General features: G+C 47.8%; 1 protein-coding gene across 3 annotated transcripts in view; it reads right to left on the reverse strand.

Annotated features, from left to right (window-relative positions):
• CUL1 (cullin 1) overlaps nt 1-26,041 on the reverse strand; it is a 198,271-nt gene that overhangs the window by 155,971 nt on the left and 16,259 nt on the right. Inside the window, exon 1 of one of the 3 annotated variants that reach the window (XM_063922434.1) lies at nt 25,545-25,696. The exons of the other annotated variants lie outside the window; for them this stretch is intronic. The gene's annotated coding sequence lies outside the window, so the exon portion shown is untranslated. Of the gene's footprint in view, nt 1-25,544; nt 25,697-26,041 lie in introns of those variants that run through there. 3 annotated transcript variants of the gene reach the window in all.

Genomic DNA, 26,041 nt, shown 5'->3' on the forward strand with positions numbered 1-26,041 from the left:
GATCACCGCTCTCAGAGACTCCATCTTGAATTTAAACACTCGTAAGTATGGGTTCAACGACTTCAGGTTCACATTCGGTCTTACCGAACAGTCTGTTTTCGGTACTACAAACAAGTTGTAATAGTACCCCTTGTTTTGCAGATGAGGTGGAACTGGAACAATGACCCGAGTCTGTACCAGCTTTTGAATGGCGTCCTGTAAAGGGGCGTCTTGCCTCTTGTGAAACTAGTCAGCCTGATTTGAAGAATCTGAAATGTGGGAGCTCCTGGAACTCCAGTCTGTAGCCCTGGGAAATAAGATCTATGGCACAAACTTGTCCAAATGTGACTGAAGAATTTTAGTCGGGCTCCCACCTACCAGTCTTCCAGGCATTGCGGTCCACCGTCATGCTGAAGGTTTTGAGGAAGCAAAGCTTGAGCCCTGTTCCTCTGAACCGGCAGCTGCTGGTTTGCATGGTTTACTTCTAGCACCTCTGGTGGCTGTTGAAGAACCTCTGGCCTTGCCCCTAAACTTGGCAGTCCGAAAGGACTGTAGATTTGGTCCTGAGAAGGCCTTCCTAGCTGGCGGAGATGCAGAAGGAAGGTATGTGGACTTACCCGCAGTAGCTTTGGAGATCCATTTGTCTAGTTCAGGCCTGGCCAACCTGTGGCTCTCCAGCTGTTGTAAAACTACAAATCCCATCATGCTTTGCCACAGTTTTGCTATTAGGGAAAGCTATAACTGTGACAGGGCATGCTGGGATGTGTAGTTTCACAACATCTGGAGAGCCACAGGTTGGCCAGGCCTGGTCTAGTTCATCTCCAAATAAAAGGCCTCGCCTGCGAAAGGTAGGCCTCCCACGCCTTCCCTGGAGTCCGCATCCGCAGTCCACTGGGGTAGCCATAGACCCCTGCGTGCAGACACTGCCATAGCCGTAGTGCGTGCATTAAGTAGGCCTATTTATTTTATGGCTTCCACCATAAAATTCGCAGAGTCTTTTATATGCTGTAGGAATAACAACCTCCTCCTGAGGCAAGGTATCTAACCCTTCAATCAGGTTACCCAACCATTTGGCAATGTAATCCACCCACATGCTATAGTGGGCCTCTGGGCCACCCCAGCAGCTGTATACAAGGATTAGAGGGCAGTCTCAATTTTACGATCAGCCGAGACTTTTAGTGAGGCTGCAACCCTGCAACCCGGACAGGCAATACCATTTTTTTTTGAAAGCCTGGATACTGATGCATACACTATCTGTGGATTTTCCCATTTTTTCCTATCCTCAGGAGGAAAAGGAAAGGACGATAACAACCATTTAGGGATTTGAAATGACTAACCCACGGTTCTTCAAACATGGTATTAAGTTCCTTTGACACAGGAAAAAAGTAGATGAGGATTTTTTTTTTATATTAAAATAAGATTCCTCACTCTCCTCTGTCACATTATCAGGGATATTTAGAACTTCTCTGATAGCTTCTATAAGAGCCTCTATTCCCTGTGACAGAGCACCCCTCTCCCCCACCTCTGAGTTCACCTCACCCTACTCCATTTCTGACCCCTGATCATCCGAGTCAGACTGCAGGATATGGGCCAAAGTGCGTTTTTGCTGACAAATGGCAGGGGATTGAGACGCTGGTTTGGGTACTGAGTCTCTTTTCATAAACTCAGTCATAGATTGTGTTAAGTATTGCGTCTCTTTCTCGGTCTGAGATAACCTAGTACAGTTTGTGGAAATCATTCCCCTAATGGAGTTCAGCCATGCTGGTTCTGCCCCTCACTAGGCTGGGAAGGGACACTACATTGAGTACACCCTGGGGAAGAGGAACACTGTGCCTTACATGAATTAAACTCTGCCTGACATACTGTACAGTGACAGCACACACACACACACGAAAAGGTTAAATGCACAATTAACCCACAAAGAGCCCTTCCAGGGAGACACAGGGAGTATGGAACCAGTACACGGCGCCCTTAATGCTAATGCCAAGCTTAGCGAGGTTGCAGACTTAGGTACTTAGTACACTAATAAGCGCTCCCCCCCTGCTATGACCCCTGGCACCGCTGAGGTGATCTTGAGTCTCTCCGGAGGAGCTGCGCGTCCCTGTCAGTCAGCGTTTGTGTCAGCTGCAGAGGGAAAATGGCACTGGTGAACTGCTGGATCCGCTCATAGTGAAGCCCTGCCCCTTCAATGGCGCGCAGTCTTCACGCTCTTTTTTATACTGGCTGTATGTGTCTAAGTGCATAAAATGGAGACAGACTCCTTTTATGGCTTTGTTGCCAGTCTGGGTACTGTATCCACTGTTCAGCGTCTGTGTCCTTACACAGCGGGAGATGCAGTTTGCCCCGTTTAGAAGTCGTGCGTCTCCGTACCCTCATGCCACCATAATAGCCTGCGACCCACTAACTGGGATGCCGGCTTAGTACTCCCCACTCTTCTTTCTTCTAGCTCTGTTAGGAGTGGCGATGTGCTGTGGGAATGTACGCTCGCCGTGGTGGGGCTTGCGAATAGTTCCCTCCGGAGCTAGTGTCCTGTCAGCGGGGAACGGGACCATTAACCCTGAGCGAGGTTGGGCCGTTCCCCCCAACCCATGAAGCAGGCAGGCTGGTGCCATCCAGTCCTACTTGAAAACAGCAAACAGAAAATAAATGCAGAAAATTCTTCAGGAGCTTCCAGAGACGTGATAGGCACCTCCGGGCACATTTTCTACACAGAGTCTGGTAGGAGGGGCATAGAGGGAGGAGCCAGCGCACACTATCAATTTCTTAAAGTGCCCATGGCTCCTAGTGGACCCGTCTATACCCCATGGTACTAAATGGATTCCCAGTATTCCCTAGGACGTAAGAGAAAAACAAATCTTCCAGGGTCAGACCCCTCATACTACTGCCAGCGTATGCAGCACTACCTGAATCGGACAGCTCTAGGTCAGGCATCTGTGTTATTTCCAAAGCGTATAGCACTTTCTGAAACAGACATTCCCAGTGTCACATACCAAGAGCTATCCATGCTGACACAGCACTAATAAAATCAGATATTTCCAGGTGTCTTTTCTTACTTAAGATATTCTATCATTTGCATAATGCCCTGCAATGCCATCAGCAGTAGGATTTAAGATCCCTAGGCAAAATCACCTCTTTTCTTCCTTCCACTATAGTGTTATCACAGGGAAGACCCATCAGCCGTCCACTGTTTTGAAAATAAGATTTTAGCCACCGGTAAATCTATTTCTCGTAGTCCGTAGTGGATGCTGGGACTCCGTAAGGACCATGGGGAATAGCGGCTCCGCAGGAGACTGGGCACAACTAAAGAAAGCTTTAGGACTACCTGGTGTGCACTGGCTCCTCCCACTATGACCCTCCTCCAGACCTCAGTTAGGATACTGTGCCCGGAAGAGCTGACACAATAAGGTAGGATTTTGAATCCCGGGTAAGACTCATACCAGCCACACCAATCACACCGTATAACTCGTGATACTATACCCAGTTAACAGTATGAAATATAACTGAGCCTCTCAACAGATGGCTCAACAATAACCCTTTAGTTAAACAATAACTATATACAAGTATTGCAGACAATCCGCACTTGGGATGGGCGCCCAGCATCCACTACGGACTACGAGAAATAGATTTACCGGTGAGTAAAATCTTATTTTCTCTGACGTCCTAAGTGGATTCTGGGACTCCGTAAGGACCATGGGGATTATACCAAAGCTCCCAAACGGGCGGGAGAGTGCGGATGACTCTGCAGCACCGAATGAGCAAACTCTAGGTCCTCCTCAGCCAGGGTATCAAACTTGTAGAATTTTGCAAATGTGTTTGACCCCGACCAAGTAGCTGCTCGGCAAAGTTGTAAAACCGAGACCCCTCGGGCAGCCGCCCAAGAAGAGCCCACCTTCCTCGTGGAATGGGCTTTCACTGATCTAGGATGCGGCAGTCCAGCCGCAGAATGTGCAAGCTGAATCGTACTATAGATCCAGCGAGCAATAGTCTGCTTTGAAGCAGGAGCACCCAGCTTGTTGGGTGCATACAGGATAAATAGCGAGTCAGTTTTCCTGACACTAGCTGTCCTGGAAACATAAATTTTCAGGGCCCTGACTACGTCCAACAACTTGGAATCCACCAAGTCTTTAGTAGCCGCAGGCGCTACAATAGGTTGGTTCAAATGAAAAGCTGATACCACCTTAGGGAGAAACTGGGGACGAGTCCTCAATTCTGCCCTATCCATATGGAAAATCAGATAAGGGCTTTTACATGACAAAGCCGCCAATTCTGACACACGCCTGGCCGAAGCCAAGGCTAACAGCATGACCACTTTCCACGTGAGATATTTCAAATCCACGGTTTTAAGTGGCTCAAACCAATGCGACTTTAGGAAATCCAACACCACGTTGAGATCCCAAGGTGCCACTGGAGGCACAAAAGGGGGCTGAATATGCAGCACTCCCTAAACAAATGTCTGAACTTCAGGCAGTGAAGCCAGTTCTTTCTGGAAGAAAATCGACAGAGCCGAAATCTGGACCTTAATGGAACCCAATTTTAGGCCCATAGTCACCCCTGACTGTAGGAAGTGCAGAAAACGGCCCAGCTGAAATTCCTCTGTTGGGGCCTTCCTGGCCTCACACCACGCAACATATTTTCGCCATATGCGGTGATAATGGTTTGCGGTCACTTCTTTCCTAGCTTTAATCAGCGTAGGGATGACTTCCTCCGGAATGCCCTTTTCCTTCAGGATCCGGTGTTCAACCGCCATGCCGTCAAACGCAGCCGCGGTAAGTCTTGGAACAGACAGGGCCCCTGCTGCAGCAGGTCCTGTCTGAGCGGCAGAGGCCATGGGTCCTCTGAGATCAGTTCTTGAAGTTCCGGGTACCAAGCTCTTCTTGGCCAATCCGGAACAATGAGTATAGTTCTTACTCCTCTTTTTCTTATTATCCTCAGTACCTTGGGTATGAGAGGAAGAGGAGGGAACACAAACTGACTGGTACACCCACGGTGTCACTAGAGCGTCCACAGCTATTGCCTGAGGGTCTCTCGACCTGGCGCAATATCTTTCTAGCTTTTTGTTTAGGCGGGACGCCATCATGTCAACCTGTGGCCGTTCCCAACGGTTTACAATCAGCTGGAAGACTTCTGGATGAAGTCCCCACTCTCCCGGGTGGAGGTCGTGCCTGCTGAGGAAGTCTGCTTCCCAGTTGTCCACTCCCGGAATGAACACTGCTGACAGTGCTAACACGTGATTTTCCGCCCATCGGAGAATCCTTGTGGCTTCTGCCATCGCCATCCTGCTTCTTGTGCTGCCCTGTCGGTTTACATGGGCGACTGCCGTGATGTTGTCTGACTGAATCAGTACTGGCTAGTTTTGAAGCAGGGGTCTTGCCTGACTTAGGGCATTGTAAATGGCCCTCAGTTCCAGAATATTTATGTGTAGGGAAGTCTCCTGACTTGACCATAGTCCCTGGAAGTTTCTTCCCTGTGTGACTGCCCCCCAGCCTCGAAGGCTGGCATCCGTGGTCACCAGGACCCAGTCCTGTATGCCGAATCTGCGGCCCTCTTGAAGATGAGCACTCTGCAGCCACCACAGCAGAGACACCCTGGTCCTTGGAGACAGGGTTATCAGCCGATGCATCTGAAGATGCGATCTGGACCACTTGTCCAACAGGTCCCACTGAAAGGTCCTTGCATGGAACCTGCCGAATGGAATTGCTTCGTAGGAAGCTACTATTTTTCCCAGGACTCGCGTGCAGTGATGCACCGACACCTGTTTTGGTTTCAGGAGGCCTCTGACTAGAGAGGACAGCTCCTTGGCTTTCTCCTCCGGGAGAAACACTTTTTTCTGTTCTGTGTCCAGAACCATCCCCAGGAACAGTAGACGTGTCGTAGGGACCAGCTGTGACTTTGGAATATTTAGAATCCAACCGTGCTGTTGTAGCACCTCCCGAGATAGTGCTACCCCGACCAACAACTGCTCCCTGGACCTCGCCTTTATCAGGAGATCATCCAAGTACGGGATAATTAAAACTCCCTTTCTTCGAAGGAGTATCATCATTTCGGCCATTACCTTAGTAAATACCCTCGGTGCCGTGGACAGACCAAACGGCAACGTCTGGAATTGGTAATGACAATCCTGTACCACAAATCTGAGGTACTCCTGGTGAGGATGGTAAATGGGGACATGCAGGTAAGCATCCTTGATGTCCAGTGATACCATGTAATCCCCCTCGTCCAGGCTTGAAATAACCGCCCTGAGCGATTCCATCTTGAACTTGAATTTTTTTATATAAGTGTTCAAGGATTTCAAATTTAAAATGGGTCTCACCAAACCGTCCGGTTTCGGGACCACAAACATTGTGGAATAGTAACCCCGTCCTTGTTGAAGGAGGGGCACCTTGACTATCACCTGCTGGGAATACAGCTTGTGAATTGCCTCTAGCACAGCCTCCCTGTCTGAGGGAGTTGTTGGCAAGGCAGATTTGAGGAAACGGCGAGGGGGAGACGTCTCGAATTCCAGCTTGTACCCCCGAGATACCACTTGAAGAATCCAGGGATCTACCCGTGAGCAAGCCCACTGATTGCTGAAGTTCTTGAGACGGGCCCCCACCGTACCTGGCTCCGCCTGTGGAGCCCTAGCGTCATGCGGTGGGACTTAGAGGAAACGGGGGAGGACTTTTGTTCCTGGGAACTGGCTGTATGCTGCAGCTTTTTCCCTCTACCTCTGCCTCTGGGCAGAAAAGACGCGCCTTTAACCCGCTTGCCTTTTTGGGGCCGAAAGGACTGTACCTGATAATACGGTGCTTTCTTTGGCTGTGAGGGAACATGGAGTAGAAAAGCTGACTTCCCAGCTGTCTCTGTGGAAACTAGGTCCGAGAGACCATCCCCAAACAACTCCTCACCTTTATAAGGCAAAACTTCCATATGCCTTTTAGAATCTGCATCCCCTGTCCACTGCCGAGTCCATAACCCTCTCCTGGCAGAAATGGACATTGCACTTATTTTAGATGCCAGCCGGCAAATATCCCTCTGTGCATCTCTCATGTAGAAGACTGCGTCTTTTATATGCTCTATGGTTAGCAATACAGTGTCCCTGTCAAGGGCATCAATATTTTCCGACAGGGAATCTGACCACGCAGCTGCAGCACTGCACATCCATGCTGAAGCAATAGCCGGTCTTAAAATAATACCCAAGTGTGTATATACAGACTTCAGGATAGCCTCCTGCTTCCTATCAGCAGGCTCCTTCAGGGCGGCCGTATCCGGAGACGGTAGTGCCACCTTCTTTGACAGGCGTGTGAGCGCTTTATCCACCCTAGGGGATGTTTCACAACGTGACCTATCCTCTGGCGGGAAAGGGTACGCCATTAGTAACTTTTTAGAAATTACCAGTTTCTTATCGGGGGAAGCCCACGCTTCTTCACACACCTCATTTAATTCATCAGATGGGGGAAATACCACTGGTAGTTTTTTCTCCCCAAACATAATACCCTTTTTTTGTGGTACCTGGGGTAACATCAGAAATGTGCAACACATTTTTCATTGCCTCAATCATGTAACGTGTAGCCCTATTGGAAGTTACATTAGTCTCATCGTCGTCGACACTGGATTCAGTATCCGTGTCGACATCTGTGTCTGCCATCTGAGGTAGCGGGCGTTTTAGAGCCCCTGATGGCTTTTGAGACAGTTGGGCAGGCACGAGCTGAGAAGCCGGCTGTCCCACATCTGCTATGTCGTCAAACCTTTTATGTAAGGAGTTGACACTTTCACGTAATTCCTTCCACAAGTCCATCCACTCAGGTGTCGGCCCCGCAGGGGGTGACATCACATTTATCGGCATCTGCTCCGCCTCCACATAAGCCTCCTCATCAAACATGTCGACACAGCCGTACCGACACACCGCACACACAGGGAATGCTCTGACTGAGGACAGGACCCCACAAAGCCCTTTGGGGAGACAGAGAGAGTATGCCAGCACACACCAGAGCGCTATATAACACAGGGATTAACACTATAACTGAGTGATTTTCCCTTATAGCTGCTTATATGTATACTACTGCGCCTAAATTTAGTGCACCCCCTCTCTTTTTTACCCTTTGTAGTCTTGAAACTGCAGGGGAGAGCCTGGGAGCGATCCTTCCAGCGGAGCTGTGAGGGAAAAATGGCGCCAGTGTGCTGAGGGAGATAGCTCCGCCCCTTTTTCGGCGGACTTCTCCCGCTTTTTTATGGATATCTGGCAGGGGTATTTTTCACATATATAGCCTCTAAGACTATATTATGTGAGTTTTATGCCAGCAAGGTGTTTAATATTGCTGCTCAGGGCGCCCCCCCCAGCGCCCTGCACCCATCAGTGACCGGAGTGTGAGGTGTGCATGAGGAGCAATGGCGCACAGCTGCAGTGCTGTGCGCTACCTTGTTGAAGACCAAAGTCTTCTGCCGCCGATTTCCAGGACCATCTTCTTGCTTCTGGCTCTGTAAGGGGGACGGCGGCGCGGCTCCGGGACCGGACGACCAAGGCTGGGCCTGTGTTCGATCCCTCTGGAGCTAATGGTGTCCAGTAGCCTAAGAAGCCCAAGCTAGCTGCAAGCAGGTAGGTTCGCTTCTTCTCCCCTTAGTCCCTCGTAGCAGTGAGTCTGTTGCCAGCAGATCTCACTGAAAATAAAAAACCTAAAAGTATACTTTCTTTTCTAGGAGCTCAGGAGAGCCCCTAGTGTGCATCCAGCTCAGCCGGGCACAAGATTCTAACTGAGGTCTGGAGGAGGGTCATAGAGGGAGGAGCCAGTGCACACCAGGTAGTCCTAAAGCTTTCTGTAGTTGTGCCCAGTCTCCTGCGGAGCCGCTATTCCCCATGGTCCTTACGGAGTCCCAGCATCCACTTAGGACGTCAGAGAAAATGGCATGACAGCAGTCCTTCTGTGATGTATTACTCTGTTCTATCTTCTACCTCTCAACTGTCTCTTATGCAGAGATATTTGCCATCATACATTATCCAATTCTAACTGGAAACAATTAAGCAATATCTAATTTTAAAATGTTGTCTGTCATCATTAGGCATACATTTGGTAAAACAATCAAACTTCTACAAAGGTCCATAGACTGCTGACTTTAATGCCAGAGTGCTCTGAATGTTTTGTATTAGATTGGCTATTACTTCTGATTATTGAGCCTATGTGCTCAAATTGTTTTTCACCTTCATATGTTTGGACTTACTAATGGGTCAATTCAATTAATTGCGGATTGAATAGCGCTGGGAGGGAGCTGCCGGAGCTATTCAATTCAGCACGAAGCTGTCCCAGACTAGAGGATTTCTTCACGCATCCCTCCAGGGGGATGCGGTCAAGATGCCGCCGGCCGGAATCCCAGCGGTCGAAATACAGACGCCGGAATCCCAACCGCCACAATCCCGACATATTCTCCCTCCGTGGGTGTCCACGACACCCATAGAGGGAGAATATAATAGTTTGCTGAGCGTAGCGAGGCACCATGCCCGCAGCGTGGCGAGCGAAGCTAGCCCGCAAGGGGCTGCGTTCCGCTCGCCACCCCTGTCGGGATTGTGTGGTCGGGATTCCGGCGTCGGGATTTCGACCGCCGGGATTCCGGCCGGCGGCATTTAGTACTGATCCCCCTCCAGGGGTGCGAGCAAAAATTTGACAAAGGTAACAGCATCATGACGAGGCAGTTAAGTCAGAGAATGACTGTTCTCACGACTAAATAAGCTGTTTAATCCAGGAATATGGGCATTCTCTCACTTCGCATTGAGCTGAATTGAATAGCTCCGGGAGCTCCCTACCGGCACTATTCAATCCGCGATTAATTTAATTGACCTCCATGTTTGTTCTGGTTGTACAATAAAGACGATCACACTTTAATTATAACCGGCATCATTGATGTTACAATTATACTTTAACAGGTGGTGTTTAACAAAGTATGCAACATACGCAATTGTAATGTAACCATTAATATTCTTTAGTTGTGGGGGAGATATTGATCAACGCTTGGAGAGAGATAAAGTACTAACCAGCTCCTGTCATTTTTAGCTTTTTTAAACACAGTCTGTATGCAGATTGGGTCGTACTTTAGCTCTCCAAAAGCTTTAATAAATCTCCTACATAGTATGATATCAGCCTTGTGAGGGACGTGTTTCAATACAACTATCTTTCTGATGACTAAGCCTCTATGTTTAAAGTCTTTTACCCTGACCTCATATGTTTACCTCTGCTGTACAATATGTCTGTAAGACATTGCACGGATATGCTTTTATGGGCTTCAGTGAAATTGGTACATTTGGAGTTGCAATTACACTTTAAAAAGGTGCCTTTCAAATAGTATTTATTATGGGTTATATGAACCATAAAGACAGACGCCCTGTTTGGTATACGTGTAAATATTTTTATATACACTTTCGCTAAAATGTAGCCAGCATTCTCGATTTTCAGATGCCAAATATTTTTACAGGTATATCGGCCAAACGAAATTAGGTATTAATGACAAATTTTTACATGGATATTCGATAAATACTGATTTCAAATAAAATTGATAAGCCTTAGCAATTCCCACATTACATACATCACGACGAAGGCTTCAGAGGGTGGTGAGGACAGCAGAAAAGATGGTCGAGACCGATCTTCCCACTGTTCAAGACCTATACATGTCCAGAGTTAAGCGTGCAGGGAAAATCGTGGCAGACAAGTAACACCCTGGCCACGACCTGTTTGAAATGCTCCCATCAGGCAGGCGTTACAGGTCCATTACCGCCAGGACGACCAGAACCACTAAAAGCTTCTTCCCACTTGCTGCTCATCTACTAAATGATGTCTAAAATGTCTGGTGCTACGTACGGAGATGCAATTTTACACAGTATTCCCATAGTAAAGGTATGTATGTATGTATGTATGTATGTATGTATGTATGCACATACATACATGTATGTTACGTATTACGTTTTTATCTCCCCTTCATGTTATTTGGCGAAGCATTGTAACCTCAAACAATTCCTAGTATAAGCGAGTATACTATACCTGGCCAATAAAGCAGATTCTGATCACCTATACAAGCGTGCCCCCAATAAGTTTTCATCCTTCTCTTGTTCTCCTGAAATATTCCTTGTTCTTGGGTTACATATACTGTATATTATTTGACAGCATATTACTTCAGTGTAGGTAGGTGTGAAAAGGACGCGACTGCAATATGCAAGTTGTTAGACCACATTTTTCTCCCATTTTACAGTTCAAGGGTTAGAAAAGGAGAAGAGAAAAAATGGACGCCGTGTCAAATATACAGCACCATACGTTTAGCCTATTTCCTAAGACGGCATCAGGAGCCCAAATGCAATGGCATCTTCTGACAATATGCCCTGTTGTCACAACATATTTACAAATGAACCTCATCACACATACAGTATATATCTCTATATACAGGAGGAAGAGGGAGTGACTTATTCACAACATATGTTTTAGTAAAGGGCCCCATACACTAGAACGATATGTCTGAGGCTGAAGTCGGAGGCAATTTCCCTTGAACTCTCCTGGGAGAGGTTCCATATGATTTGGTAAATTTTGCATGCGATATATCATATGCGATCCCAGCTATGCCTGCGGGAACCAACATATCACGAGTGCAGCACTAACAATCTAGGGGAGCCGATCCGACCCTCACGGGAACGCGCATCGGATTGGATCGAAAACATCCAAAATGCCCGATTTCACCCAATATATTGTCCGAATGCCCTAAATTGGCTGAAATCGGGTATTATCGTTCTAGTGTACGGGGCCCATAAGGAATGAAACACACCAGCTTACTTATATATGGAGGTCAAAGCAGCTGAACTTACACAGGGAAGCAGGTAGCTTCCAGATGGATGGCATTCCGGCCGTCAATATACAGATGCCGGGATCCCGAAGGAAGACTCAATCCCGGAGTCTAGATACGGACGCCGCTCGGGATACCGGCGTCACAATACATACAGCTGGCATTCAGAGCGTCCTGACAGCGGGACGTGCTGGCATTCAGCCGCGGGGGAGGGAGAGAGAGTTAAGGTTAGGCAGCGAAGAAGGGAGGGTTAGGCAACCACAAGGGAGGGTTACAGTACTTTAGAGGGCGCTGTCGGGATTACGATGGATGGGATGCCACTGTCGGTATTCTCACCACTGGCATTCAGTGCATCGGGAAATCATACCGATTCCCTTACACAGCACATTCTGCCATAGACAAGTAGCCCAATAATGGGAATAAACTGACCCACGAGCAACAAGCTCTCTATGATGAGCTATACTCAGACTGCAGCATAACAGTTGTTCTAGAACATGGGTCTTCAACCTGCGACCCTCCAGCTGCTGTGGAACTACACATCCCAGCATGCCCTGCCTCAGTTTTAGCATACCTTAATAGCAAAACTGTGGCAGGGCATGCTGGGATGTGTAGTTTCACAGCAGCTGGAGGGCCACAGGATGAAGACCCATGTTCTAGAATCTTCTTTCCGCAAGGTAAACTGCTCAGAACCTAGGAAAAACCATAATTGCAATCTCCAGTCAGGAAACACGGAGACTGTAGGTCGGAGTCCTGACACCGTTTACACATATACATACTGCTGATGACATGGACTTATATACCTTTAGATTAAGATATACAGCAGTTTCATAAAAGCTAACCGGACTACTACAGAGTAATCTCACAACAATTCAAAAGCCAGAGAGATCCATCGCCCACCATTACGGAGTGCAAGTCCTAAACCAGGGATGGGGAACCTTTGGTTTGCTGGTATGTGTAGTTCAGCAACAGCTGGAGGGCCGAAAGTTCCCCATCCCTGTCCTGAACAAAAGGATCCAAAATTAACTATCAGAACATTGTTTTCATTTATGATCACGTGGTTAGTGTAACACAGCAATAGGATATAAATTTGCTTCATACAGACCCATAGATCACAAAAACAGTAATTTATGTGTATGCGCTCAGGTTACTAGTCACATTTATACCACAGTTTAAAGACTTTAAATCTAATAAGAAATAAATAAGAATTTACTTACCGATAATTCTATTTCTCGTAGTCCGTAGTGGATGCTGGGAACTCCGTAAGGACCATGGGGAATAGCGGCTCCGCAGGAGACTGGGCACAAAAGTAAAGCTTTAGGACTACCTGGTGTGCACTGGCTCCTCCCCCTATGACCCTCCTCCAAGCCTCAGTTAGGATACTGTGCCCGGACGAGCGTACACAATAAGAAAGGATTTATGAATCCCGGGTAAGACTCATACCAGCCACACCAATCACACCGTACAACTTGTGATCTGAACCCAGTTAACAGCATGATAACAGAGGAGCCTCTGGATAGATGGCTCACAACAATAACCCGATTTAGTTAACAATAACTATGTACAAGTATTGCAGACAATCCGCACTTGGGATGGGCGCCCAGCATCCACTACGGACTACGAGAAATAGAATTATCGGTAAGTAAATTCTTATTTTCTCTGACGTCCTAGTGGATGCTGGGAACTCCGTAAGGACCATGGGGATTATACCGAAGCTCCCAAACGGGCGGGAGAGTGCGGATGACTCTGCAGCACCGAATGAGAGAACTCCAGGTCCTCCTCAGCCAGGGTATCAAATTTTTAGAATTTAGCAAACGTGTTTTCCCCTGACCAAGTAGCTGCTCGGCAAAGTTGTAAAGCTGAGACCCCTCGGGCAGCCGCCCAAGATGAGCCCACCTTCCTTGTGGAATGGGCTTTTACAGATTTTGGCTGTGGCAGGCCTGCCACAGAATGTGCAAGCTGAATTGTATTACAAATCCAACGAGCAATAGTCTGCTTAGAAGCAGGAGCACCCAGCTTGTTGGGTGCATACAGGATAAACAGCGAGTCAGATTTTCTGACTCCAGCCGTCCTGGAAACATATTTTCAGGGCCCTGACAACGTCTAGCAACTTGGAGTCCTCCAATTCCCTAGTAGCCGCAGGCACCACAATAGGCTGGTTCAGGTGAAACGCTGACACCACCTTTGGGAGAAATTGGGGACGAGTCCTCAATTCTGCCCTATCCATATGGAAAATCAGATAAGGGCTTTTACATGATAAAGCCGCCAATTCTGACACACGCCTGGCTGAAGCCAAAGCCAATAACATGGCCACTTTCCACGTGAGACATTTCAGATCCACGGTTTTTAGTGGCTCAAACCAATGTGATTTTAAGAAACTCAACATCACGTTGAGATCCCAAGGTGCCACAGGAGGCACAAATGGGGGCTGAATATGCAGCACTCCTTTCACAAATGTCTAAACTTCAGGTACTGAAGCTAGTTCTTTTTGAAAGAAAATCGACAGAGCCGAGATCTGTAATTTAATGGAGCCTAGTTTTAGGCCCATATTAACTCCTGCTTGCAGGAAATGCAGAAAACGACCTAGTTGAAATTCCTCTATTGGGGCCTTTTCGGCCTCACACCATGCAACATACTTCCGCCATATGCGGTGATAATGATTTGCTGTAACCTCTTTCCTAGCTTTAATAAGCGTAGGAATGACTTCCTCCGGAATGCCCTTTTCCTTCAGGATCCGGCGTTCAACCGCCATGCCGTCAAACGCAGCCGCGGTAAGTCTTGGAACAGACAGGGCCCCTGCTGTAGCAGGTCTTGTCTGAGCTGCAGAGACCACGGGTCCTCTGAGATCATCTCTTGAAGTTCCGGGTACCACGCTCTTCTTGGCCAATCCGGAACCACGAGAATTGTGTTTACACCTCGCTTTCTTATTATTCTCAATACCTTTGGTATGAGAGGTAGAGGAGGGAACACATAAACTGACCGGTACACCCACGGTGTCACTAGAGCGTCCACAGCTATCGCCTGAGGGTCTCTTGACCTGGCGCAATACCTCTCTAGTTTTTTGTTTAGGCGGGACGCCATCATGTCCACCTGTGGACGACCCCACTGATTTACAATCATTTGGAAGACTTCTGGATGAAGTCCCCACTCTCCCGGGTGGAGGTCGTGCCTGCTGAGAAAGTCTGCTTCCCAGTTGTCCACTCCCGGGATGAACACTGCTGACAGTGCTAGTACATGATTTTCCGCCCATCTGAGAATCCTTGTGGCTTCTGCCATTGCCATCCTGCTTCTTGTGCAGCCCTGTCGATTCACATGGGCGACTGCCGTGATGTTGTCTGACTGGATCAGCACCGGCTGGTGTAGGAGCAGGGATTTTGCTTGACTTAGGGCATTGTAAATGGCCCTTAGTTCCAGAATATTTATGTGAAGGGAAGTCTCCTGACTTGACCATAGTCCTTGGAAGTTTCTTCCCTTTGTGACTGCCCCCCAGCCTCGTAGGCTGGCATCCGTGGTCACCAGGACCCAGTCCTGTATGCCGAATCTGCAGCCCTCCAAAAGATGAGAACTCTGCAGCCACCACAGAAGAGACACCCTGGTTCTTGGGGACAGGGTTATCAAGCGATGCATCTGAAGATGCGATCCGGACCACTTGTCCAACAGGTCCCACTGAAAAATCCTGGCATGGAATCTGCCGAATGGAATTGCTTCGTAAGAAGCTACCATCTTTCCCAGGACCCACGTGCAGTGATGCACCGATACCTGTTTTGGTTTTAGGAGGTCTCTGACTAGAGAAGACAACTCCCTGGCTTTCTCCTCCGGGAGAAACACTCTTTTTCTGGACTGTGTCCAGAATCATTCCCAGGAACATTAGACGTGTCGTCGGGACCAGCTGTGACTTTGGGATATTCAGAATCCAGCCGTGCTGGCGCAGCACTTCCTGAGATAGTGCCACTCCCACTAACAACTGTTCCTTGGATCGTGCCTTTATTAGGAGATCGTCCAAGTATGGGATAATTAAAACTCCCTTTTTTCGAAGGAGTATCATCATTTCCGCCATAACCTTGGTAAATACCCTCGGTGCCGTGGAGAGTCCAAACGGCAGCGTCTGGAATTGGTAATGGCAATCCTGTACCACAAATCTGAGGTACTCCTGGTGAGGATGGTAAATGGGGACATGCAGGTAAGCATCCTTGATGTCCAGGGATACCATGTAATCCCCCTCCTCCAGGCTTGCAATAACCGCCCTGAGCGATTCCATCTTGAACTTGAATTTTTTTATGTATGTGTTCAAGGATTTCAAATTTAAAATGGGTCTCACCGAACCGTCCGGTTTCGGCACCACAAATAGTGTGGAATAGTAACCCCGGCCTTGTTGAAGTAGGGGTACCTTGATTATCACCTGCTGGGAATACAGCTTGTGAATCGCAGCTAGCACCGCCTCCCTGCCTGAGGGAGCAATCGGCAAGGCAGATTTTAGGAACCGGTGGGGTGGAGCCGCCTCGAATTCCAGCTTGTACCCCTGAGATACTATTTGAAGGATCCAGGGATCCACCTGTGAGCGAGCCCACTGATCGCTGAAATTCATGAGGCGGGCCCCCACCGTACCTGGCTCCGCCTGTGGAGCCCCACCGTCATGCGGCGGACTTGGAAGAGGAAGCGGGGGAGGACTTTTGCTCCTGGGAACCTGCTGTTTGTTGCAGCCTTTTTCCCCTACCTCTGCCTCTAGAGAGAGAAAAGACCCTCCTTTTCCCCGCTTGTTTTTCTGGGTCCGAAAGGACAACCTGATAAAATGGCGCCTTCTTAGGCTGTGAGGGGACATGGGGTAAAAATGCTGACTTCCCAGACGTTGCTGTGGAAACTAGGTCGGAGAGACCATCCCCAAATAATTCCTCCCCCTTATAAGGCAAAACTTCCATGTGCCTTTTGGAATCTGCATCTCCAGTCCACTGGCGAGTCCATAAGCATCTCCTAGCAGAGATGGACAATGCACTTATTTTAGATGCCAGCCGGCAGACTTCCCTCTGTGCATCTCTCATATATAAGACTGAGTCTTTGATATGGTCAATTGTTAGCAGAATCGTGTCTCTGTCTAGTGTGTCAATATTTTCTGACAGTTTATCCGACCACGCAGCGGCAGCACTGCACATCCATGCTGACGCAATAGCTGGTCTAAGTATAATGCCTGAGTGTGTATATACAGACTTCAGGATCGCCTCCTGCTTTCTATCAGCAGGTTCCTTAAGGGCGGCCGTATCCTGAGACGGTAGTGCCACCTTTTTAGACAAACGTGTGAGCGCTTTATCCACCCTAGGAGGTGTTTCCCAACGTAACCTATCCTCTGGCGGGAAAGGGAACGCCATTAGTACCTTCTTAGGAATTACCAATTTCTTATCAGGGGAAGCCCACGCTTCTTCACACACTTCATTTAATTCATCTGACGGGGGAAAAACTACAGGTAGTTTTTTCTCCCCAAACATAATATCCTTTTTTTGTGGTACCTGGATGTAAATCAGAGATATTTAACACCTCTTTCATTGCCTCAATCATGCAGTGAATGGCCTTAATGGGCATTAAATTTGACTCATCCTCGTCGACACTGGTGTCAGTATCCGTGTCGACATCTACTTGTGCCATCTGAGATAGCGGGCGTTTCAGAGCCCCTGATGACTTTTGAGACACCTGGACAGGCACGAGCTGAGAACTCGGCTGTCCCGCAGTCGGCATGTCGTCAAATTTCTTATGTAATGAGTCTATACGTGCACTCATTTCTTTCCATAAGCACATCCACTCAGGTGTCTGCCCCCCAGGGGGTGACATCCCTTCTAAAGGCATCTGCTCCGCCTCCACCTCATTATCCTCATCAAACATGTCGACACAGCCGTACCGACACACTCCACACACACAGGGAATGCTCTATATAGAGGACAGGACCCACAAAAGCCCTTTGGGGGGACAGAGTGAGAGTATGCCAGCACACACCAGAGCGCTATATAAGGCAGGGACTAACTGAGTTATGTCCCTTATAGCTGCTTTTTAATATAACTATATACTGCGCCAAATTAAATGCCCCCCCTCTCTCTTTTTTACCCTTTTCTGTAGAGTAGTCTGCAGGGGAGAGCCAGGGAGCTTCCTTCCAGCGGAACTGTGAGGGAAAATGGCGCCCAGTGTGCTGAGGGAGATAGCTCCGCCCCTTTTCCGCGGCCTATTCTCCCGCTTTTTTATGGAATCTGGCAGGGGTATTTACCTCATATATAGCCCCTGGGGCTATATATTGAGGTATTTTTGCCAGCCAAGGTGTTTTTATTGCTGCCTCAGGGCGCCCCCCCCCAGCGCCCTGCACCCTCAGTGACCGGAGTGTGAAGTGCGAGAGGAGCAATGGCGCACAGCTGCCGTGCTGTGCGCTACCTTGGTGAAGACTGATGTCTTCATGCCGCCGATTTTCCAGACCATCTTCTTGCTTCTGGCTCTGTAAGGGGGACGGCGGCGCGGCTCCAGGACCGAACATCAAGGCTGGGCCTGCGGTCGATCCCTCTGGAGCTAATGGTGTCCAGTAGCCTAAGAAGCCCAATCCGGCTGCAAGCAGGCTAGTTCGCTTCTTCTCCCCTTAGTCCCTCGCTGCAGTGAGCCTGTTGCCAGCAGGTCTCACTGAAAATAATAAACCTAAGACTATCTTTCTTCTAAGAGCTCAGGAGAGCCCCTAGTGTGCATCCAACCTCGGCCGGGCACAAAATCTAACTGAGGCTTGGAGGAGGGTCATAGGGGGAGAAGCCAGTGCACACCAGGTAGTCCTAAAGCTTTACTTTTGTGCCCAGTCTCCTGCGGAGCCGCTATTCCCCATGGTCCTTACGGAGTTCCCAGCATCCACTAGGACGTCAGAGAAAAGTTATTTTAAAACGGGTTGGGTAAGTGTGACCGGCAGTCAGGAGACCACCAGTCACCATACCGACACAGGGTTCCTGGCTTGGAGATACCCGGTGAGCGCCTGGGGGGCGTTGGGAGCGCAGGTTCTATTCCCACTCTGCAGGTGTCATGGAAACCCACGAGTGGGAATAGTCCCTGTTAGTCGGCATGCCGACTATTGGGATTGTTAGGGGGCGTGATCCCGGAATCGTTATTGTGACTGGTGGTCACACAACTACATCCCTTTAAAATACAGTACCAATAATTGTTTTTTTTAATAAGCAGAGTAAACTTTGTATAAGAACTTGGGTACAGAAAACAACTGCAACAGTTCTCCGGTAAAGCAATAAAACAGGATCAAAAGCGTTAGTGGCAATACTGACCTAGCTAGATGACTGATGTAGCAACAGATGTGTCATATCTTGCATCACTTGTCACTATAAATGTGATGAGCATGTGTTTACCTCCCTTTCATACACTCTAGTTGAGACAATAAAGTGACAAATAAAAATATTTCTAAAAGTTTTATTTTAATACTTTAGGTGTTAAATCATTGCTAGAATTAGCATTTTAAACTCAAGCTGTGTACACACGTTGCGATATTGCTTACGATTTTGACTATACAGTCAAAATCGTAAGAAAATATAGTGCATATAGCATCGTGTGTGTATAGTCCTTGCGATGCTGATGCGGGGTCCTGCAGGATTGGCATCGCAAGGAAAAATAGACTGTGCAGGCAGACCAACATTGACTATGGGGTGTATTCAATAAGAGTCGGAAGCTGCAGTCTTGTCGGAAAGATGACAGCTTCCAACTGATTGAGGTCAAAAGGAGTTCCGAACTATTACCAGCAGCTTTTTTCCAACAAGACAGGAAATCCGACTTGTACTGTCTGAATACACACCGCCGATCCACGTGTATTGTCCGAAGCGGGGCCAAACCCGACAGGTTTTATCCCCATTTTCGACAATGTCAATACGACTTTTAAAAAACTCGGACAGACACTGTCGGGTCTGGGCCAAACCTGTCGAGTTTGGCCCGGCATTGAATAGAGTGCTGTCGGGTCCTTTCCGTCGGAAAGGACCAGACAGTTATTGAATGCGACCCTATATCGGTGGGGCCGGGCTCCAGCCCCATTGAATAGTCAATGTCGGGCTGTGCGGCGCATCGCGCCATCTGTATACAGCTTCAGGTAAACAGAAGCAACATCGCTCAATCCAAAAATAATGTCAGTTGTCAGGAATAAATTTGACTTTACAGGAAAAAAAACCCAAAATGAACACCTACACACAACTGAGACCTCCAGCACACAGCAAGTATACCTTCTCAGCACCTGTACTGTGTAAAACAGTCTAAGCGGTCTCAAATGGATCATTTTACCTTTTCTTTAACCAAAATGACCACACATTGATGTGGGTGTGGTTCCAAAACAGATAATTATCTGCTTTACCAACATCTGAAGATGAAGCTGACAATGACCATGATCTAACAAATTTATGTCCGCACACCATTGGGCACCATGTTATCCTGAACAGAACTTACACGTCAGGGGCATATATGAGATCAGTAGCCAACAGGGAGTGCTGGACCTCCCTGCTAAATTAGTTCTCAAATTTAAAAACATGAATGTATGACCTAATATAAGGACTTATTATTGACATAATTTGTTACATTTGTGTCAATCCAACAGTAAAAAAACAAAACAAAAGAAAACCACACTGAATAGGTCAGGGGTGTGCAAACTTTTTGCAAATAGAGTCAGATTTAGTGAGGTGAAAATGTGTGGGGGCCGACCAGATACACATTATATGCCCCCAGCAGTGGGGGCCGACCAGATACACATTATATGGGGGCCGACCAGATACACATTATATGCCCCCAGCAGTGCGGGCCGACCAGATACACATTATATGCCCCCAGCAGTGCGGGCCGACCAGATACACATTATATGCCCCCAGCAGTGCGGGCCGACCAGATACACATTATATGCCCCCAGCAGTGCGGGCCGACCAGATACACATTATATGCCCCCAGCAGTGCTGGCCGACCAGATACACATTATATGCCCCCAGCAGTGCTGGCCGACCAGATACACATTATATGCCCCCAGCAGTGCTGGCCGACCAGATACACATTATATGCCCCCAGCAGTGCTGGCCGACCAGATACACATTATATGCCCCCAGCAGTGCTGGCCGACCAGATACACATTATATGCCCCCAGCAGTGCTGGCCGACCAGATACACATTATATGCCCCCAGCAGTGCTGGCCGACCAGATACACATTATATGCCCCCAGCAGTGCTGGCCAACCAGATACACATTATATGCCCCCAGCAATGCTGGCCGACCAGATACACATTATATAGGGGCCGACCAGATACACATTATATGCCCCCAGCAGTGCTGGCCAACCAGATACACATTATATGCCCCCAGCAATGCTGGCCGACCAGATACACATTATATGGGGGCCGACCAGATACACATTATATGCCCCCAGCAGTGCTGGCCAACCAGATACACATTATATGCCCCCAGCAGTGCTGGCCAACCAGATACACATATATGCCCCCAGCAATGCTGGCCGACCAGATACACATTATATGCCCCCAGCAGTGCTGGCCAACCAGATACACATTATATGCCCCCAGCAGTGCTGGCCAACCAGATACACATATATGCCCCCAGCAATGCTGGCCGACCAGATACACATTATATGGGGGCCGACCAGATACACATTATATGCCCCCAGCAGTGCTTGCCGATACACATTATATGCCCCCAGCAGTGCAGCCAGAATCATCCATACACAGTGTGCCAATAGCCCTAATCCCCCCTCCGTCCAGCATACTGCAGCATCGTCCAGCACTCCTGCCCCAACCACCCACACACTCAACAGAAAGACGGCAAAAACTTCACAGCTTCACAGTGGTGGCCGGCACCCCCTCACCCACTTCAGACAGCTAGAAAACCGGAAAGTCCTGCAGTATCTCCTGGGAAGGTAAATGCGTGCTCTCGGGGCCTCACCAACAGCTTCTGCTGGGGCACCACTGGATTGCGCTGCCCTCACTGTGTGTCCCGCCCTCTGGCATCAAGCGTCTACAGAGGATGCGGGCCAGTGAAAATGTGAGAAGGGAAATGTGAGCAGAGGCTGCGGGCCGGTGAAAATGTCAGCACGGGCCGCAATTGGCCCCCGGGTTGGACTTTGGACATGCCTGGAATAGGTCAACTAAAGAAACTGTGATGGAATCAATCTTCCTTTATGAACAACCCATCACGACAAACTACACCAGTATGTAGCTTACAGGGGTTACCGTATCTGTTTTTGCAGAATCGAAGATGCCATGACAAACTCCTTCTTTAGTAGTTATCCATATATACCGTTGTACTAGCAAGGAGGATGACAGGATAAAACTGATGCAATTGCCTAGGTACCAATCACAAATATAGATGCAGCAAAAAGACAAATCTAGGGAAATTTTTGGAAGGAAAACCAGACCAACAAATTCTGTTCATAAAAGCTTCAGAGATGTATATATAAACACACACATTGAGCATACCGAACCAGCTGCATGAAAAGTCAGGTTAACAAAACTCCTATTAATAAAAAAAAAAAAAACACGGATCTCACTACAAGTTATTATTCTAACTGAAGCCCCATTATTAGGAATACTACTTTTTTTTTTTTCTCATTCACATTAGCATATCATGTTCTCTTTGTTAGGTGTCACAATGTGTATGTGGCGCTGTACAGGAAAGTAGACAAAACAATGCACAACAGTGAGCATAAAAGTATTAACACAAACACTGTAGTAAAACTATAACTAGAGAATGACAAGTGATGAGTCGCAGGGTAACAGCATCTCTCATTGATCCTGTACCCATCGCACGAGTGAGCAGAGTTGCTGCATGGGAAAAGGTGACCAGAGACCAGCAGAACTGGTGAGAATGATAGTACAAGGGAATAACAACAGGGAAGAGGGCCAGGGCCCCGTCTGAGGGCTTACATTATGCAGTCAACAGAATAAGGGAGAAATGGGGAGAAGACCAGATGAGTAGGAGGAGGGAGAGAGAGCAAGCATAAGCGGAGCCAAGAGAAGAGCTGGTATGTCTAAAGTTGGGTGACTGGATATAACTTTAGTGGGGTCCTTCTGTGCATGCTTCTATATACTTTACACTATGGGAGAGATGCATTATGGCACATATCATGCCACTGAAGTTCTTCCTGTTTTTCCTCTTACAGAGGTGAAGCAGGAAGTAATAATGCAGAGATGTATTAACAGCTTGGCTGCAGGAGTGGTGAAAGAAAACACTCCCCCCTCTGGCAATCCATGCAAGTCCAGTAGGTCATCAGCCTCTTGGCCATCCTCAAAGCGCACAAGTGAAGACACAGTCAGCAAAGATGGGGTATGGGCAAGGATACCTGCACTGCTGCTCTGAGGTATAGCTAGACAGGATGCAATCAATTTGACGGCTGTCGGGATCCCGGCAGTCAGGATACAGACGCCAGAATCCTGACAGCTGACAATGCCGGCACGCAGGGGCTACTCCCACTCGTTAGGATCGATCCTGTGGCGAATGCAGCGAGCCACCGAGCCCGCAAGGGCACTTGCACCGCTCACCCCGCTGCCAGGCATTATGCCAATGTCAGGATCTTGACAACCGACAACCAGCCCGTCGGGGTTTACATTCCCAGCTGGACTCCTACCAAATAGTAGCAGAGATGTGTGCTTATTGTTTTTTAGAATAGCTGCCTGATCTCTGTCAACTGCAAACTTGTTAGATGTTTACCGATAACTTACAGAAAATCACTTTTCTGTTTTCATACAATAAAAACTAAATTTGTCAAGTTAAATCTGAAATATACTAATCTGGCATTTAATGTATGGTTCTATACGGTATTGGTTGAGTGGGTTTGGAACATAACTTAACTCTTTATCAGTTGCCTATACAAGTACAGACCACCTTGACCTCATAACAAGTTAATTACCTGTGCGCATTGGTCTGCATGGTAATACAACAGTGGAGGTTGATTAGACTTAATGCGCAGTTTTCCTACAATCCCGAGTGCAATGTTATTCCCGAGTGTGTGTATATTTAATACTATAACTTCAATAAAACTGGATGTTTAATACCTGCAGTAGTATACACACTCATCATACTTTGTTCTCCAACATAAATCAGCAAACAAGGAAGAACATTCACAGGAATAAGGGAGCATACAGTGCACGTCCGATTAATAATCCTGTTATCTAACTCAGTGGTTCTCAAACTGTGTTCCGTGGCTCCCTGGGGTGCCTCTGGACACTTGCAGGGGTGCTGTGGGTTGGTGGTCCAGGACCAATTAAAACTATTTATAGTCAGTGTAAAAGGCAAAAACAGCGCTGGTGGCTGTCAATCATAAAATATGTGGACAAACAGAAGCAAATCTTATCCCTCACCAGACAATTAACCCTAAGTATGACATATAAAACACAATTTACTTGATTTAATATTTTTTTCTAAATTTCTCAACAATAAACTTTTGGCCTAGGGGTGCCCTGAAAAATAATTCTGATACTCTAGGGCACCGCGATTCAATAAAGTTTGACAACCACTGGCCTAATGGTGTGTATACACGGTGAGATTTTTTCTTACAATTTTGACTATATAGCCAAAATCGTAAGAAAAGTTACTGCAGATCTCAAGGTGAGTCACCTTGCGATCCCAATTCAATGCCAATGCGCAGTCGGCATCGCAAGAATAGATAGTCAAAATTGACTTGCCTGCACAGTCTCTCTCTATAGAAGAGATAGTCAAAACTGACACTTAGCCAAAATCGCACATAGTCAGTATCGCAAGCACAGTCATTATGTGCTTGCGATACCGACTATGTGCCGACCTAGCCCGTCGCATAGCGAGACTCAGGCATAGCCCGAATCTCAGCATGTGTATAGGCCATTACTGGAGCTGTTCCGACTCCCAGGAAGGGGAAAAGGCCTTTCAAAATATTTCAAACTACTTACTAAATGGTTTAGGTCCACTGTAAATGAGGCATAACAGAGACAAAGTACACATAAATGCAAAATAACCAACACTTATTAAATATAGAAGACCACATACAAAAAGATGTTAAGCAATCACTATACTTTAGCAGATACCTTGTTCTGACATCTCCAGACTGATATGGATGTATGTATGTATGTATGTATGTATGTATGTATGTATGTATGTATATATTTGGTGGCATTTCATGTATGCACACAAAGGAATACAAATATTAATGGCAGACCCATAAATACACTCAGCCAATAGAAAATGTGGATATTGAGAGTACAACAATGACTGCAAATGCAATAAGTAAATGAGCCTTTCTGGTGGTGCCCAATGTCTGAAGGATTACAATAAACAAGATGTGTTCCAGATACATAAGCGAGTGTAATATGTGTTCCCAAGTATATTTGATTTCTAAGGTGGTATTATGAACACTGCTGCTGCCATAGTGTATATGGAGTTATGAATACATAGTGGGACACATGTGACATGACATAACCTGGGATGCTGCCAGCTGCTGAGCACAATACAGTGTACCACAACTGGATCAGACTTAGGTGTCAGTACAGAAGTAGAGTATAAAGTAGACTGCATCGTCATCCTCACTATACACAGGAGACTGGCCGGTCACATGTAGCTCTCAGGGTACAGCAGCAGCGCACATTACTCAGCACACACAGGGTGACTACACGGAAACACCGGGGCTGAGACCAGCACAGGGCCAGGGGCCGAACAAACCAGACCCCACTGCTTCCATCTACCCCGCACGACCACAAGCACAGCCCATGTCCCGTCTCTCACCAATCACCCCCGTACCCCGCCATCATCGCCCTCCCCTCACCTGTCTCTCGGCGGCAGGCGCAGGAGACGGAACCCCCTGGGAGAGCCGGGCACTGTCAGCCGGAAATCCCGCCCTTCTGCACACTTAGCCAATCAACAGCCAGAATAGACGGCGCTAGACTTCCGCCGTCACTCACACAACGCTCCTCCTCTTCCCTTTGCTGCCTGCCAATGAAAGCAACCAATGACGTAAGCAGATATGCAAATAACAAGGTGCCGATTTATAGGCGTGGCTAAAGTCACTTGGATCTAGCATCAACCAATATAGTAGTGCACGTACAGCACAATATGCTAGCAGCAGCAGCACTGTCACAGTGTGTGTGGCAACACATCGGCATCATGATCAGGCCGGCGTTCATACAGTATAACCTGTCTCCGTGTTGGTCAGGTGCTGACATTACCGTCCTCTCACCCACAGTGCCTTCACCTGGAGGCTCATTTAGCTGGACCTTGGGTCGACGCCACTTAGGTTGACACCCACTGGTCGACGGTGGCTAG

The sequence above is a fragment of the Pseudophryne corroboree genome, chromosome 5, assembly GCF_028390025.1.
Source record: "Pseudophryne corroboree isolate aPseCor3 chromosome 5, aPseCor3.hap2, whole genome shotgun sequence".
Classification (NCBI taxonomy): Eukaryota; Metazoa; Chordata; class Amphibia; order Anura; family Myobatrachidae; genus Pseudophryne; species Pseudophryne corroboree.